Below are 15389 nucleotides of genomic sequence, written 5' to 3'. Positions count from 1 at the left end.
GTGGGAATGTAGTGGAGTAAAAGCTGTCAAAAATATAAATAGTAAAGTAAAGCACAAATACCCCCCCCCCCCAAAAAAACTACTTTTTACTTAAGTACTTTACACCACTGGTATCACTACCTGAAAACACATGATCTAAGTGTTTGATACTTTGGCATTCATCAGTCATATAAAAAGCATGCCTTTTTTACTTTGAAGAACTACTCAAATAGTGAATTTGTCAGACAGCATAGGCAGCAGCTCTATAGAGATGAGATGACTTGGAATGAAAAAATAAATGTATCAAATAAAACAAATAATGTGAATAAATTATGGTTAATAAGTGATAAGCAGTAATGGGCAGTCACTACTTTTGTTTTATTTTGTTATAGCATTCAACCCACATAATGCATTGTGCATTTACTGTCTACAAAATTATCGAAATTGAAAACAGTGATTATTTTAATAATTGAACATAAACGACCACAAAAAGCACCAATTGTTCAGCACTATTCATTATGTAATCCAACATTTTACTGGATGTGTGCCCTCCAAGGACCATTCATGGCTGCACCCCTGCCGAGTCATGTGAAATCCATAGATTTAAGGCCCAATTTATTTAAATTGACTGCTTTCCTTATATGATCTGTAACTCAGTAAAATCTTTGAAATTGTTGCATGTTGCGTTTTTATTTTTGTTCAGTATACTTCTGGTGTACCAAACAAAACTCAATGACCCTGTCGGTGTGATTAAAAGAAGATTGAGGCAGCAACTAAGCAAGCCACCAAGCTAGTCAACCTCGGTAGGTAGCTAGCTAAACGCTGCATCAACCTTTCGCTTGACTTTTCTCTTCAAAACAAAAGTGCCATTGAAGCGTCGTCCTCACAACTAACAAAATAAAACATCAAGTTGCGAAGAGCGGCGGTCCAGGCTAGTTGAGGTTAAAGTGGAAATGGCGCTCTCTGCTGGTGGCAGAAAAACACCACGTGTACTGGATATTTAAAAATCATTCGTTTTTTTGTGTCAACAAATGACTCGATAGAAATTGTACTCCATTCCATTTCCTTGTCATGTTACACCAAATCTGTTTATTTATAAAAGGTGCATCCAGATCACTATACTATTCAATACCACTTTGTTGATTTGGTCTGTCTATAGTTAATATACAGGTACTCAGTTACAACTGAGAGAGAATTAGTCGTTTTCAACGTTATTACGAACAAAGCAATGATGTTCAAACAATGTTTTTCAGCAACAGTATAACTGAGTGATGCAAGTGCTTTATCATAGGAGTCCAACAGAGGGAGTATGTGTTGCTTGTGGCCATGGTCCCTAAAATGTTTTTGCACTATGACCCACCCAAATGGGTGCCACAACTGAGTCTTTATTCTCATCCATGCTTTCCCACTCTACTGCACATATTATGCATTTTTTAAATAAATTATGTAAAATACAACATCTCATCTTGTACAATGAGTTCCAAATATTTGCACAGCTTTGGCATCATTGCTTTATAGCATACTTTATATGCACAACAGGACACCAAAAATGCATAGTATTTAAAAAAATACACTAACAACAAGAGCAGAACTACAGCCCAATACAGTAATTACAGATAAGTTTGTGGGATGCACAACCAGTACATAGCACTTATGCTAATATCCAAATAACCCAAGCCCACTCATGTGGTTTTGGAATTGTGTGCCAAGCTGAAGCCCACCCCTCATTGTGAGGGACCTGCTGTTGGGTTGGCCCAGTCAGTCCCTGACGCTCTGAGGCTTGGTTAAGGAGGTTACTATGGTGAATAAGTCCCATCTGTAGAGTCTACAGAGGATATCTGAATGTCTAGCATCTGTTTGATGCTACAGAGCCCTGTACAGTTTTAATATAAATGTCTTCTGTGAATTCACAAGGGCAGACAAATTTGAAAGACTAATAGAAAATATCTATATTTATTTGATGGTGGTTCTAAATTAGGGCTCTCCAACCCTGTTCCTGGAGAGCTACCATCCTGTAGGTTCACTCCAACCCTAACCTAGCACACCTGAGTCTAATAATTAGCTGGTTTAAAAAAAGGAACTAGGTTAGTTACAACTAGGGTAGGAGCATAAACCTACAGGAGGGTAGTTCTCCAGAAACAGGGTTGGAGACACCTTAATTGAGGATGACGGGCTCGTGGTGATGGCTAGAGTGGAACGATATCAAATACATCAAACAGTTTCAATGTGTTTGATACCATTCCATTTGCTCCGTCCTGGCCATTATTATGAGCCATCCTCCCCTCAGTATCCTCCAGTGTGTTCTACATGATCTTATGCTGAATCACGCTGTCTGCGTTTACACACACAGCCCAATTCTGCTATTTTTTTCACAACAGATCTTTTTCAGAGCTGATCTGATTGACCAAAAGACCCATTAGTGAAAAAAATATCAGAATTGGGCTGCCTGTGTAAATGCAGCCATAGTCCTTTATCTGGCTTCGGTACACTGGCAATTGTGTTTGGCATGGTGCACTGGGGAAGCGGAGACTCTTTGTGCTATGGCGATGGGCTTGTCCTGTCTGCGGTGAATGGCCAGCTGGATAAGGCTCTGCCGAAAGTGGTGTAGGGCTTCTTAACCACCAACTGTTTGGTCCTCTTGAAGAATATTTCCTGGTACTGCACATCTCCTGGAAAAGACATGGTTGTGGTGTTAGCATTTCACACTTTGTGGAAGGGATGTAGGGCAACACGGCCTTTGGTGGTAAAGGTATCAATGGAATGGGACCGGCTAGCATATTGTTTAGGGAACATTGGGAGCTGCTTTTGAGAGGAAAGTGAATGTGCTGGGGCGGGCTCAATGAAGTGTGAAAAGTCTTTGAAAGGCAGTATTCAACACAGTATGAATTGTTGTGTATGGGAGATTGAGGAGAAATGGTACCTCAATCGCTCTCGCTTTGGGGGGTATCTGTACTTTACTATTTAGATTTGACAGCTTTTACTCCACTACATTTCTAAAGAAAGTAATGTACTTTTTACTCCAGAATTTTTCCCTCACACCCAAAAGTATGTTACATTTCAAATGCTTAGCAGAACTGGAAAATGGTCCAATTCACACACATCAAGAGAACATCCCTGGTCATCCCTACTGCCTCTGAACTGGCAGACTCAAACACATGCTTCATTTGTAAACATTGTCTGAGTGTTGGAGCGTGCCCCTGGCTAACCGTAAATAGAACATTGTGCCGTCTGGTTTGCTTAATATAAGGAATTTTAAATGATTTATACTTTAACTTTTGATACTTAAGTATATCTAAAACACTTTCTCAGGTAGTATTGTAAGCACAACCAAAAACCCCTTCCTCAAAGTCTCAAAGTACTGTCTGTAAACATCCCCCAGCCCATTGACTTTGACAAATCATTCTTGTCAATAGTAGCCCTTTGCAGGGGAATTTTGTAGACGTGTCTTTGTATTGTATTTTCTGCAGAGAGAAGAATGAGGTGGTTGTGTCATTACTGTTGTGTCACTCCCTCATGCTTGTGTACCCAAAATACCAAATGACTCCAGATAACCAGTTTTACAAAAATAAAAAAGGTCAAAGGAAAGGAGGGGTAGACTATGGTCTGGAAGGTACTCTGTGGTCCTCAGGCTACCTCTAACCACCTGTAACCCTATAACACAAACACTACCCAATTCATGTTAATACCATACTTACTGTAAATTTAGCTATTTTAGCCAACTTACCTTCACCTTGTGCTGAGCTGGGGGTTGGAAGCGCATCATGGTGTAAGATTCTATACCACCTGCAACAAAATATAGAATACACAACTTAACCACCCCACCAATTGTATTGATCTCTATTTGACTGGCTAACTAAGCATACCTAACATGGACATTTCAATATTGTCAGTTTGCTGTTAGCTAACTATATTGGCGACACTAAATTGGCACCCCCCACTATAGACGGTTTATACACATTCATCATTAATACCAACACGCAAACAAAGCGTGAGTTAGCTATATCGACAATTCTATTTTTAATAACATAGTGTTTACCACACAAGGGTGAATGGGTCGCTACCAAATAAAAATACCAAATAAGAGTAACATTAGCTAGCATCAGAACGAACAAACATGTTCACCCTGCTGAAGGTAATTTAGCTAGCTACCAGTCTAGCAGTGATTACCATGGCAGCCATACGCGTAATTGATTGACAGTGTATACCAAAAGATAACTTAAGTTAGCGATATGATTTAACGTTAGCTGATGACTTCCAGAGTTCAATAGGACTGTAACGTTAGCTAGCTAACTTACCCAGCTAGTCCAACTAGGCTAGCTGACGTTAGGTTACTTCTAATTGAGAATCTTCCATTTTGTTGTGAAGGAAAGTATATCGATGGTATCGCATCACTTCTCAACTGTCGTCGAAATACATCACCCATCAGTTCAGCCTGAAAACCCATCTGATAATCGTTGGTCACATCATTATTGATAACCGTAACTACTTGCAGAATCTAATTAGCACAGCCAGCCACATAACACCACACGGACATGATGAAAAACAAACATTTAAAAATATATATATTTTGTTTAGAGAAATTGAGATTACTGTGTGGTGATCTTCTTCTATGGTATAATGGCGTTCGCAACAATTAAATGTGCATTCTGCCACCTACAATGCGGGTGGACAATGATAACCAAAAAATGTAACATTTGGGTAAAAATAAAATATCATACTAACTACCCAAAAAATAAATTAATCAAACAAAATCAATCTGCTTTTCTGTAAAACCCTCATTCTAATCAGGTCCCAACACCGGCTCAGTATCCTCCTGTGAGGGCGGGACATTTCCTAGCGACAAAGGTCATTGTAGTGTTTCTGTCTTGGAGCCCCAAAACGTATTGGCCGCAGCTTTTATTTTATTTTTATTTGTTCTGTTTTGGGACAATGAGGTTATCACTGTCTATTCAACCATACAGGATATGTGATGTGTTTTTATTTTGTATTTATTTTTAAAAACTATTTTCTACATTGTATAATAATAGTGAAGACATCAAAACTATGAAATAACACATATGGAATCATGTAGTAACCAAAAATGTGTTAAACAAATCCAAATATATTTGATATGAGATTCTTCAAAGTAGAAGAATCTTGCAGTAAACAAAAAAGTGTAAAACAAATGTATTTTATTTCACCTTTATTTAACCAGGTAGGCTAGTTGAGAACAAGTTCTCATTTACAACTGCGACAAGGCCAAGATAAAGCAAAGCATTGTGACAAAAACAACAACACAGAGTTACACATGGGATTAACAAACGTACAGTCAATAACACAATAGAAAAATATATCTACAGTGTGTGAAAATGTAGAAGATTAGGGAGGAAAGGCAATAAATAGGTCATAGTGGCGAAATAATTATAATTTAGCAATTAACACTGGAGTGATAGATGTGCAGATGATAATGTGCAAGTAGAGATACTGGGGTGCAAAAGAGCAAGAAGATAAATAACAATATGGGAATGAGGTAGTTGGGTGTGCTATTTAAAGATTGGCTGTGTACAGGTACAGTGATCGGTAAGCTGCTCTGACAGCCAATGCTTAAATTTAGAGGGATATATGGGTCTCTATCTTCAGTGATTTTTTTGCGATTTGTTCCAGTCATTGGCAGCAGAGAACTGGAAGGAAAGGCGGCCAAAGGAGGGGTTGGCTTTGGGGATGACCAGTGAAATATACCTGCTGGAGCGCGTGCTACGGGTGGTGTTGCTATGGTGACCAGTGAGCTGAGATAAGGCGGGGCTTTACCTAGAAAATACGTATAGATGACCTGGAGCCAGTGGGTTTGGATATGGAGCAAGGGCCAGCCAACAAGAGCATACAGGTTGCAGTGGTGGGTAGTATATGGAGCTTTAGTGACAAAACGGATGGCACTGTGATAGACTACATCCAATTTGCTGAGTAGAGTGTTGGAGACTATTTTGTAAATAACTGCCTAAGTCAAGGATCGGTAGGATAGTCAGTTTTACGAGGGTATGTTTGGCAGCATGAGTGAAGGAGGCTTTGTTGCGAAATAGGAAGCCGATTCTAGATTTAATTTTGGATTGGAGATACTTAATGTGAGTCTGGAAGGAGAGTTTACAGTCTAACCAGACACCAAGGTATTTGTAGTTGTCCACATATTCTAAGTTGGAACCCTCCAGAGTAGTGATGCTAGTCGGGCGTGCGGGTGCAGGCAGCGATCGGTTGAAGAGCATGCGTTTAGTTTTACAAGCATTTAAGAGCATGGCATTGAAGCTCGGTATGGCATTGAAGCTCGGTTGGAGGTTTGTTAACACAGTATCCAAAGAAGGGCCAGATCTATACAGAATGGTGTCGTCTGCGTAGAGGTGGATCAGAGAATCACCAGCAGCAAGAGCGACATCATTGATATATACAGAGAAAAGAGTCGAGAATTGAGTCGAGAATTGAACCCTGTGGCACCCCCATAGAGACTGCCAGAGGTCCGGACAACAGGATCTCCGATTTGACACTCTGAACTCTATCTGAGAAGTAGTTGGTGAACCAGGCGAGGCAGTCATTTGAGAAACCAAGGCTATGGAGTCTGCCGATAAGAATGAGGTGATTGACAGAGTCGAAAGCCTTGGCCAGGTCAAAGAAGACGGCAGCACAGTACTGTCTTTTATCGATGGCGGTTATGATATCGTTTAGGACCTTGAGCGTGGCTGAGGTGCACCCAGGACCAGCTCGGAAACCAGATTGCATAGCAGAGATGGTATGGTGGGATTCGAAATGGTCGGTGATCTGTTTGTTAACTTGGCTTTCGAAGACTTTAGAAAGGCAGGGAAGGATGGATATAGGTCTGTAACAGTTTGGGTCTAGAGTGTCTCCCCCTTTGAAGTGGGGGATGACCGTGGCAGCTTTCTAATCTTTAGGGATCTCAGACGATACAAAATAAAGGTTGAACAAGCTAGTAATAGGGGTTGCAACAATTGCAGCGAATAATTTTAGAAAGAGGATCCACATTGTCTAGCCCAACTGATTTGCAGGGGTCCAGATTTTGCAGCTCTTTCAGAACATCAGCTATCTGCATTTGGGTGAAGGAGAAGCGGGGGGGCTTGGGCAGGTTGCCGCGGCGGTTGCAGAGCTGTTGGCCAAGGTAGGGGTAGCCAGGTGGATAGCATGGCCGGCCGTGGAAAAATTCTTAATGAAATTCTCGATTATCGTAGATTTATCGGTGGTGACAGTGTTTCCTAGCCTCAGTGCAGTGGGCAGCTGGGAGGAGGTGATCTTAGTGTCCCAAAACGTTTTGGAATTAGTGCTACAGGATGCAAATTTCTGTTTGAAAAAGCTAGTCTTTGCTTTCCTAACTGACTGTGTATATTGGTTCCTGACTTCCCTGAAAAGTTGCATATCGCTGGGCTATTCGATGCTAATGCAGTATGCTACAGGATGTTTTGTGCTGGTCAAGGGCAGTCAAGTCAGCAGTGAACCAGAGGCTATATATGTTCTTAGTTCTACATTTTTTGAATGGGGCATGCTTATTTAAGATGGTGAGGAAAACACTTTTAAAGAACAACCAGGCATCCTCTCCTGACGGGATGAGGTCAATATCCTTCCAGGATACCGGGCCAGGTCGATTAGAAAGGCCTGCTCGCTGAAGTATTTTAAGGAGCGTTTGACAGTGAGAGATTTATTTTTGGAAAGGTGGATTTTTAAAAGTAGAACCTCAAACTGTTTGAGGTAGTAAGACCTAGATTGTAAGACAGAACTCTGCAGGCTAACTCCGACCCCTTTGGCAGTTCTATCTTGATGGAAAATGATGTAGTTGGAGATGGACATTTCTGAATTTTTGGCGGCCTTCCTACGCCAGGATTCAGACATGGCTAGGACATCAAGGTTGGCGGAGTGTGCTAAAGCAGTGAATAAAACAAACTTAGGGAGGAGGCTTCTGATGTTAACATGCATGAAACCAAGGCTTTTACGGTTACAGAAGTCAACAAATGAGAGCGCCTGGGGAATAGGTGTAGGACTGGGGGCTATAGGGCCGGGGTTAACATCTACATCACCAGAGGAACAGAGGAGGAGTAGGATAAGGGTACGGCTAAAGGCTATAAGAACTGGTCTTCTAGTGCATTGGGAACAGATAATAAAAGGAGCAGATTTCTGGGCGTGGTAGAATAGATTCAGGGCATAATGTACAGACAAGGGTAGGATGTGGGTACAGTGGAGGTAAACCTATGCATTGAGTGACGATGAGAGAGGTTGCGTCTCTGGAGGCACCAGTTAAGTGAGTTATCCGCATGCATGGGGGGGTGGGACAAAATAGCTATCTAAGGAATGTTGATCGGGACTGGGGGCTCTACAATGAAATAAAACAATAATAACTAACCGAAACAGCAGTAGTCAAGGCATCTTGACATTAGAGATAGGCATAAAGCAATCATGGATGTTGGTCGGGAGAGCTAAGACAACAACGTGTAAATGGAGATGAATGGGCATAGAGGGTCAGTTAGGTACACACAGGACCTGAGTTCGAGGCTGGGACCGACAGATAAACAAAATGTGGTATAGTGTTAATGAACAGACCAGCAGGCATCAGCTGTGTAACCGAGTGATCATAGGGTCCAATGAGCAGCAATAGGTGAGTCAGGGAGCCGTTCGGTAGTCGCTACTACGCTAGGCGAATGGGAGACACGGCGGGCCGGGGCTAGCAGATGGTTCTTTGGCGACATCGCAATGGAAAGCCTGTTGAAACCACATCGGATGATTACGTTGGCAGACCAGTCGTGACGGATCGGCGGAGTTCCGTGTCGACAATAAAGGGTCCAGGCCAATTGGTAAGCTAAAAGGTGAAGACCGCTAGCAGGGGCAAACAATGACTAGTAGCTAATATCTAGTTTGCTGGCTAGCTTCTGATGGAGGTTCCAGTTATAAGGTATGAAAAAATAGCAGATCTGTACCACATTGGGTGAGGCGGGTTGCAGGAAAGTATGTTTAGTTTGTAGATGGAAAGTGAGATTAAAATATATATGAAAAAAACGAAAAACACACTATTTACAGACTAATTAACACGGGACAAGACAATTAATCACTGTGGCAATAAACGGCAATAAATGCCACAAAATCCACCTTCTTCACAATGAGTGCATCTGTCACGTTCTGACCTTAGTTCCTTTGTATTGTCTTTTATTTTAGTATGGTCAAGGCGTGAGTTGGGTGGGTTGTCTATGTTAGTTTGTCTATGATCTTCTATTTCTGTGTTTGGCCTGGTATGGTTCTCAATCAGAGGCAGCTGTCAATCGTTGTCCCTGATTGAGAACCATATTTAGGTAGCCTGTTTTCCATTGTGTTTTGTGGGTGGTTGTTTCCTGTTTAGTGTTTTTGTTTCACATTTCAGGACTGTTTGTTTGTCGTGTTTGTTGTTTTGTCTAGTGTTGCATATGTCATGAAATAATATGAACACTTACCATGCTGCACCTTGGTCCTCCTCTCCTTCCCCAGACGACAAGCGTTACAGCATCCAGATCACTCATTGACTTAAAACACTAGCAACTGGTTGCAATGCATCCACTGCCATTATTTTCAACACTGTTGCCTCTTGCCCCTTCGACTTTCTTCACCGCCTCTACATAGGAGATCCGCTGCGCAGCCCTGATTCTTGACACCTCAACCTCCTTCACCCGAATCTACCACAATTTTTGCTAATTTTTTTCCATTCTTTAATTTCACTATTTTCCATTCTTTATCACACATTTCACCTCTGCGCGAGGCGTTGGCAGGTATGCGCACCTATGTGGTGGTCGTTTGAAGTAAACAATGCCATCATTCAAGTTTGTGAGCACATCCTGTCACATTGTGTTTTTGCGTTTGGCCTGGTATGGTTCTCAATCAGAGGCAGGTGTCGTTAGTTGTCTCTGATTGAGAATCATACTTAGGTAGCCTTTTCCCACTTGTGTTTCGTGGGTGTTTATTTTCCGTGTCAGTGTTTGTTTCCACACGGAACTGTTTCGGTTTTGTTTTGTCACGTTGTCATTTAATGTTTTGTTCAGTGTTCTTTAAAAAAAAACAAGATGGACACTTACCACGCTGCGTATTGGTCCAATCCTTGCTACTCCTCCTCAGAAGAGGAAGAGGAAAGCCGTTACACGTCCCCTCTACCTAGCGGGCAGTATCAGCATTCGCTATGAATGCCGGACCTTGTGGTTCACTGTGCAGACGAATACACAGGGAGTCGAAACTTCCAGATTCTACCAGTTAAATGAAAATGTGAGAGTTCTAGCTTGTGGTTTGGATCATTGTGATTTTTATGATAAAAACGTAATGTTGTGAATATAGTAACGACTATATGCCGTGGCAGAGCCAGGGTGAAATTCCTGTAATCAGTTATTTCCCAACCCTGGTGTCAGTGCAAGACCCATGTGCTTAGTTAGTGCAAGACCCATGGCACAGAAACTGACCTAGAGTTTGTCGTTATCTGTTGATATCCTATGTTTGAGCCCTAATGGGGGTGAGTGTTGACTAAGGGCCATGTGGAAGGTTGCTTTGCATCTTGGTTTGGTTTTACTGAGGCAGGGACAGGGTGGTACAGAGCACCCTTGTCTCCTAACCCAGCACAGCATCCGCTGAACTAATGCAAAGCTATTTGCATAGGAAAATGTAAGTGTAGTCTTTGAAGGCTGGAAAGTTAGCTAGGCATATATTACTTTTGGATCTATTCGACATTGAAGTAAACAACTATTTAGTACTAACCAAACCTGGATCTCTTGGCTTGCGAGACTAATACTAACCTATTCTACAAGAAAGAGTTGAAAATGTATCTGTGCACGAAATCATCATCTGATCGATGTATTTATTGATAAGTATATCATAGATTGTGGGTTATACACCCTCCAACCCATTTTATTATAGTACTGTCCAACCTCATTTACAGTCAACATTAATTACTACTCAAAAGATTCAATATACATTATGCTCATTGTATCATGTTTTCAGATAATTGTATGTCTGTTTAGTCTTTCCTCTGTCGGCCTATATGTGAAGCCCTATACACTATCCACAGTTCCACACCCATAATTGCACAGGAAGCATACCAGACTTTCTCTGTGGACAGAGACAGATTTGCCTCGGATGCAAATGTCAACTGTTGTGCTTGGCATGGAGGTTCAAGCTGCAGGCAGCACGATACAGAAGACTGGGACACGCAGAAGACTGGGACACATTTTCATCTCAACAATGGAAAGGGCTTTTCATATTCTATGGGCCTATCCTTGGTTGTTTTTCAAACATTTGGATTCCCACTATTCTTGAACCATGAGGGGATGTATGATGTCATTGTAAAATACGTGGTTATTTTAGCCACAGCACTAGACTCAATATTCTGGCTGTGGTGTATGATACATTAAATTACATTCCCTCCAATCCTTAGAATTGTCTGATTTTGAATGTCCTGAATCTGCCGCACACACACGCAACCACGTATACGCACGCAAGTATACACACACACACACACACACACACACACACACCTCTCTCTTCCTTTAAAGTGCCTGCGCCCCACCACCACATGAATAGGCCCAGGCTCTGTGCAGTCGGCAGCTGCTTCCTTTGAATGACCAAAGACAAAAAGCCTTAAATCTACAGGCCACCTTTCATCTGTACATTTGATTGCCACTTTACTCACCCCATTGTCACTGCAAAAAATGTATATGTCCCTGGGCTCAAAGTTACTACTACACTGAATCCTGTAAACTCCATTTTCAATATGCAGTTGACCACAAATAATTAATGTTGCTGGTGTTACTTGCTATCACACACCATCCAAGGCAAGAGCATACCTAAATAATGTTGCATGAAGCTAGATATGAAGATTTGATGGCAAAGAAATAGAAAACAGGTTTGTGTAAAATCTGTATATACAGTTGTGACATACCCTCCCACTCTGTCTGCCGAATTCAATCTCTTTGTTCTTGTTTTCCATAATAGGATGTCAGTGGGCGGAGCCCGGAGGGTCATCAGCTAAATGCGACACATCTGGGCTCGGGTGTGTCCTGGTGATAAATACACCTTTCCCCCATTCATTGGAAAGACTCTCCACGCAGACAAAGGGTTGGATTTTGGTTGTGGGCTGTTTTGTTTGGCACCTCTCAACACCCCTCATTATCACATCTATACACGCAACCACTCACTTACACTACTGATTACACTCCCCCCCCCCATTGTTACTTGTTTATAATTTACTTTCGTTAATACATTTATTTTTGTTATTCCTTGACCTCTATATTGTCTCCCTTTTTGTTACGGGCTATGAGCCGGATCATGATACAGTGCATTCGGAAAGTATTCAGACCTCATGACTTTTTCCACATTTTATGTTACAGCCTTATTCTAAAATGGATTAAATAAAAAAATGTTCATCAATCTACACACAATACCCCATAATGATAAAGCAAAAACAGTTTAGGAAAATGTTGCTAATTTATCGAAATAAAAAAATGAAATACCTTATTTATTCAGACTCTGCTATGAGACTTGAAATTGAGCTCAGGTGCATCCTGTTTCCATTGATCATCCTTGAGATGTTTCTACAACTTGATTGGAGTCCACCTGCGGTAAATTAAATTGATTGGACATGATTTGGAGAGGCACACACCTGTCCATATACATTAAGGTCCCAGAGTTGACATTGCATGTCAGAGCACTGTCAAAACCAAGCAATGAGGTTGAAGGAATTGGCTGTAGAGCTCCAAGACAGGATTTAGTCGAGGCACAGATCTGGGGAAGGGTATCAAAAAACGTTTCCAGCATTGAAGGTCCCCAAGAACACAGTGGCCTCAATCATTCTTCAACGGAAGAAGTTTGGCTGCCTGGACAAACGGAGTAATCGGGGGAGAAGGGCCTTGGTTAGGGAGGTGACCAAGAACCCTATGGTCACTCTGACAGAATCTTCCAAAAGGACAACCATCTCTGCAGCACTCCACCAACCAGGCCTTAATGGAACAGTGGCCACTCCTCAGTAAAAGGCACATGACAGCCCGCTTGGAGTTTGCCAAAACACACCTAAAGGACTCAGACCATGAGAAACAAGATTATCTTGTCTGATGAAAAAGTGAAGGGGTCTGAATACTTTCCAAATGGCAAAAAAATAAGTGTTTGAAAGTATCAGTCAGGATTTCTGCCTGGGCTCCCCAAAGGAGGAAGGGGAAGACTATCCTCCTCAGTGAATTTCAGAAGGAAAAAAGTGAAACATTAAAAAAGTTATCCTTTTTATACTGAACAAAAATATAAATGCAACATGTAAAGTGTTGGTCCCATTTTTCATGAGCTGAAATGAAATATTCCACAAATGTTAGTGAACATTTATCCTTTGCCAAGATAATCCATCCACCTGATAGGTGTGGCATATCAAGAAGCTGATTAAACAGCATGATCATTACACAGGCAAGGGGACAATAAAAGGCCACTCTAAAATGTGCAGTACATCCAACCAGACGTGGCAGTACGTACAAAGCCTCATAACCGCAGACCACTTGTATGGCGTTGTGTGTGCGAGCTGTTTGCTGATGCCAACATTGTGAACAGAGTGCCCGGTGGTGGATGTGGGGTTATGGTATGGGCATGCATAAGCTACAGACAACGAACACAATTACATTTTATCGATGTCAATTTGAATGCACAGAGATACCTTGACGAGATCCTGAGGCCCGTTGTTGTGCCATTTATCCACCGCCATCACATCATGTTTCAGCATGATAATGCACGGCCCCATGCCGCAAGGATCTGTTCTAGTTCCCGCCAATATCCAGCAACTTCGCACAGCCATCGAAGAGAAATGGGACAACATTCCACAGGCCACAATCAACAGCCTAATCAACTCTATGCGAAAGAGATGTGTCGCACTGCATGAAGCAAATAGTGTTCCCTCCAGATACTGACTGGTTTTCTGATCCTCTTTTTTTAAAGGTATCTGTGACCAACAGAGGCATATTTTTATTCCTAGTCATGTGAAATCTATAGATTAGGGCCTAATTTATTTATTTCGGTTGACTGTTTCATATATGAACCGTAACTCAGTCAAATCTTTTCAATTGTTGCAAGTTGCATTTATTTGTGTTCAGTATCGATAAAACTATACTAAATATATTCACAAGTCACCAAATAATTGATTAAAACACTTTTGCAATGAAGGTGCCTCAGCAGCATTCTGTAGCGTAGCACCATGTAGTTGGAGGACAGCTATTTTCTGTTCTCCTTTGGGTACATCGACTTCAATACAAAACCTAGGAGGCTCATGCTTCTCACCCCCTTCAATAAACTTCCACAGTAACTATGACTAAAACTAATTAACATAAACATGTTTAGCATCTACAGGCTCCACTCATACAAGCAGCATACACGCCTCTGATGCACGCCTTTGGAACATCTACATTTAAAGAACTACAATAAATCAATTGAATATACGCCATTACTTGTCTAAAGGAACATTATTAAGAAGAAAATTAAATTGTATTTCAGATTAACAGAATATGACTTGGCCTACTGTATGTTATCTGGCTATGCATCATGCCATAGGCTGTAGACTTTAAAAAAATAAAAAAATAATTATAGGCTGTAGACTTGTACACAAGATATGCATATAGGTCCCGTGTCATTATTTTATGACGTTATCATAAGAATAATATATTTTAATTTAGTTTAATAAATTATAATGGATATTTTTCCCATTCCCGAGCGAGGGTGCGCGCATGTGAAGTGGCTACGTTGAAACAGGTCATATATGCTAGATTTAGAGTTATTTGGCAACTTTAGTTGTGAATGATACAAACCTTAGAATGTCTTAGAAATCACAAGATATATGGGCTGCATGATGCGACAACAGGTTCTTGATTAGAGAAAATCCCAACACAAAATTGCGCTCTGTTCCTTGCCTCAGGCTGAACACGGAGTTCTCTCATCAAGTGATCATATTTCCACCGGTCAGACTATTCTCAATTTAATCTTGTTTTTACTAATATGTGAAATAAATTTCGATTTAGAATGGCCCATCATCAAATGGGCAAGAACAGGTGAGAGACAAAAAAGACATGTCATCCGTTTGCGCTGGAATAGCGAATGGAGCCCACTTTTCCGCTAGTATTTTTTTTTTTTTAAACCTTTATTTAGTCAGTTAAGAACAAGTTCTTACAATGACGGCCTACCCGGGTCAAACCCTGCCCTAACCCGGACGACACTAGGCCAAGTGTGCGCTGCCCTATGGGACTCCCGATCACGGCTGGTTGTGATACAGCCCGGGATCGAACCAAGGTCTGTAGTAACGCGGTAATTTCGCTGTGCCACAGGTGATATTCCGCCCAAAATCTGTATGCAATGGGCACTCAAACTCTGTTCCTGTAGCTACCCAAGTGCTTAATTTGGGAAACCAATTGAAATCT

General features: G+C 41.4%; 1 long non-coding RNA gene across 1 annotated transcript; it reads right to left on the bottom strand.

Annotated features, from left to right (window-relative positions):
* Positions 1-336: 336 nt before the first annotated feature.
* On the bottom strand, positions 337-4563 carry LOC115102266 (uncharacterized). The gene is made up of 3 exons (XR_003859428.2): positions 4275-4563; positions 3704-3762; positions 337-2648 (listed from the first exon to the last, which is right to left on the bottom strand). It is a non-coding gene; the product is annotated as an uncharacterized LOC115102266 (long non-coding RNA).
* Positions 4564-15389: the final 10826 nt, after the last annotated feature.

This window comes from Oncorhynchus nerka, linkage group LG20, assembly GCF_034236695.1.
Source record: "Oncorhynchus nerka isolate Pitt River linkage group LG20, Oner_Uvic_2.0, whole genome shotgun sequence".
Classification (NCBI taxonomy): Eukaryota; Metazoa; Chordata; class Actinopteri; order Salmoniformes; family Salmonidae; genus Oncorhynchus; species Oncorhynchus nerka.
Note: the sequence above shows the minus strand (reverse complement) of the source record. Positions and strands in the feature narration are given on the sequence as shown.